Source organism: Punica granatum, chromosome 3 (genome assembly GCF_007655135.1).
Source record: "Punica granatum isolate Tunisia-2019 chromosome 3, ASM765513v2, whole genome shotgun sequence".
In the NCBI taxonomy this organism is placed as follows: Eukaryota; Viridiplantae; Streptophyta; class Magnoliopsida; order Myrtales; family Lythraceae; genus Punica; species Punica granatum.
In genome coordinates, this window is record NC_045129.1 from 4464749 (window position 1) to 4467929 (window position 3181).

General features: G+C 40.7%; 1 long non-coding RNA gene across 1 annotated transcript; it reads right to left on the reverse strand.

The window, feature by feature from the left end:
- Positions 1-552: 552 nt before the first annotated feature.
- LOC116201742 lies at positions 553-2884 on the reverse strand. The gene is made up of 2 exons (XR_004155928.1): positions 2721-2884; positions 553-1432 (listed from the first exon to the last, which is right to left on the reverse strand). It is a non-coding gene; the product is annotated as an uncharacterized LOC116201742 (long non-coding RNA).
- Positions 2885-3181: the final 297 nt, after the last annotated feature.

Consider the following 3181-nt stretch of genomic DNA (forward strand, 5'->3'; position numbering starts at 1 on the left):
TACAACTCCATACATAATTGAACATAATTTAAACAAATAAAGAAAAAGCGACCTTAATCCAATCTAAGTAGAATTAGTAAAAAAAAATTGCCACTATAGTATTACAATTATTATTGAAAATTATGAATTATTATTATTAAAAACAAATCCGTCCAATACACGGGTTAGAATATTGATCTAAATTATTAATATTGCCAAAAAAACAAAAGAAAAATAAATAAATTCTTTCTTTACCAAATATATATTATGTATGTATTAATATTTCATTTTTATATGGTGTATATATGTATTCCAGGAAGTTGATTGTTTTAGTTGGTTATTTCAGTCATCTTTTCCTTCTGCATTGTGCAGCCACATTTAACACCAACTGCCGTGCATATACCATTGAACCTATTATCTAGAGAAATTATTCATGACGGCTTTCAAGTTTCAGCCAGCAATGTTCACTTCTAGAATTCATTCGCCATTCTCTCTTCCTTCACAAGGTTTCACATGGTTAAGTGCATTTTTCACATTCAATCGAGGTCGAGGGAGGCAGAGAGATCAGTTTAGTTGCTTCCAACAGATAGAACTAAATTTGCAGAAAGTGAATATACAGGCTACATACTGATGACCAGGAAAAAAAGAAAAAGAGAAAAAAGGCCAAATGATATATTACACAGTGCCAAAACAAAACCACTGGGATCTTCGTGCTACTACAACTTTGTATTGTATGTGAATCGAAGGGACCTTAGCATCAAAATAAAACATTCAGAACAGAGATAGGTGCAAAACTCTGGAAAGATGAACAAACCGAAAACACCAAAATGGATATACTTCCTGATATTAAAGCTCAATGACAGGCTTCTCCATAACTTTCCACTCCGTTCCCCCACCCCCAACCCCGACCTTAATAACATAAAACACAAAGTGCTGTTGCCTCCAAACCACATAAAAATTTACCCCCCGGACCCATCCTTCAAATTCTCCCAAATTACATGGAAAAGCCCACCCAACCCCGCCTCCCACTACAAAAGTTTTAAGACTCCCCTAGTAAAAATAAGGTTTGATAGCAAAGAAAGAATCTCTTGAAAGCTATTCACAAAAAAAAAAAAAAAACCATCCCACAGACTGATTCAACATATCACTTGACAAACACCACCACCACCATTGAATACCAATAGCGCCAACAAATTAACTTTTGCCCGACGGAAAAGAGGCTTAAGACAAACAAAGTCTTTGCTCAAGACAAGACACAGGTCACACGGGTATTACGTCAATTTTTGAGGTATCTTCACATCTCAAGACAATCCCATCCAAACTTACTGGGAAGATGCATTGACCCCACTGGCAGCCTGTAGTCAATGGCTCGGGCGGTGGAACAATCATAAGCACATTGTCGTTCCTCTGGACAACACCCATCACACTCACCGTGCTACCTTCCTTGATATACCTGTTTAAACACCGACACAAGCTTAGTACTTGATAAGGGCCCACTTATCACGAGCCATTAACTCTTTAAAATGACAGTATCGACTCAGGAGAGATCAATCTACAAACAAGGAGGGTATTTTAATGGGCAAAGAATAGCTGTATATTTACAGACACAAATTCATTCTTTAAGAATTTCAAAAAGTCAATAGTGACCATGTATAACAGCATATGAGATGCGAATCAAATTTAACAAGTAGTTGACATGATATATTGCAAGTATTGGAGCTGGAAAATAAATGAACTGAGAGATATTATGACATGACAAGGCCCTAGAAGAATCAGTGGCAAGAACTTAGTAATGTAGGTGATCTAACTAATATTATACAGGAGATCAGCATTCAGCAAAGCAACAAACAGGCATCATATGTTGGTGTGGTAGCGGAAGCTCCACCACATATGATGATAATGAGAAGCTGGAAAAGTATTACGCTCGGTATCAGGGAACAGCAACCAACTCACACAAAAGGAAGAACGGGAAGCACCAGAATCAAGATCCATCAACACTATGCCCGTTGGCAAAAGAGATCAAACAAGCCAAAAGTCAGATACACACTTAAAAGGGGAGAACTGAATTCAGCCAAAATCTGAAGAAAACTTGGATAGGAATGAAATGCATTGTGGCCACCCTTTGGTATTCATACAGGACAACCTCTCCTTGTCACTCTCAGCACTTAAAAGGTGAGAATTGAATTCAGCCAAGTGTTCGGAATTCATACAGGACAACCTCGGAAAATAAAAAATGCATCACGGCCACCCTCTCCTTGTCACTCTCAGCACGAAGAACAATGAGCTGACCAACCAAACGATTCTATCCTAGTCATCACGGTAAGATTGAGATACACAAAGAATACATTGCTGCATTTCAATCGTAATACTTTCTCACTTCAGAATGGAAAATACACCTACAGTCTCAGGCGAGTTCAAGAAAACGAGGACAGCTTAAGCTAATCACCATAAACTGTTGAAAACTCCAATCGAAGAACGCGCATCATATTCATTCTCCTCATACACAAGCTCTAATTCTAAAACCTGAGGCATCGGTTGCACCAGAGATGTAAACTGTAATCAGCCGATCCTTTTTATATCACAAACACGCAGAACAGATTCGGAGCCAACCACAGACTCGCAGCCTAATGCACCAGGTGCAGGATTCTCGCCCCCCAAACGGACAAAGGGAATGAGAAATCGGGTGAATGAAATCACAGGTAAAACGATCACCCGGGATGAAGGAGAAATGCAAAGCGTACCGGTCTGGGAGGGGAAGCGGAGGGTGCAGGAGGTGCAGAGGTCGATGGAGGAGGCGACGGCGGCGGATCCGTGGATGACCGCGGGCAGGAAATGTCCGATCGCGAGCACGGCTGGAGCTCTGCTAGGGTTTACAATTTTCAATCGTGCAGGAAATGTCCGATCGCTGAAGATGAGGCTTTTATGGGATGGCATGCATTGTAATTATCGAAAGAAGATGAGGGTATTTTTGTCCATTCGCCTCCATTTCCGCATCCGGATAAGCCAATCCGGACCGTGATGGGCGGCACCCGTATTCCGCATGTAAACCGGATATGGATCCCGAGTCGGAATAGCTATTCCGCATTCCGTTGAACCAAACGACCGAAAATCTATTCCGTACGGAATAGTTAATCCTTGCCCTACCTAATCCGGCGAACCAAGCGTGCCCTAACAGTCGACCAAAGACTGAACAAATAACTTT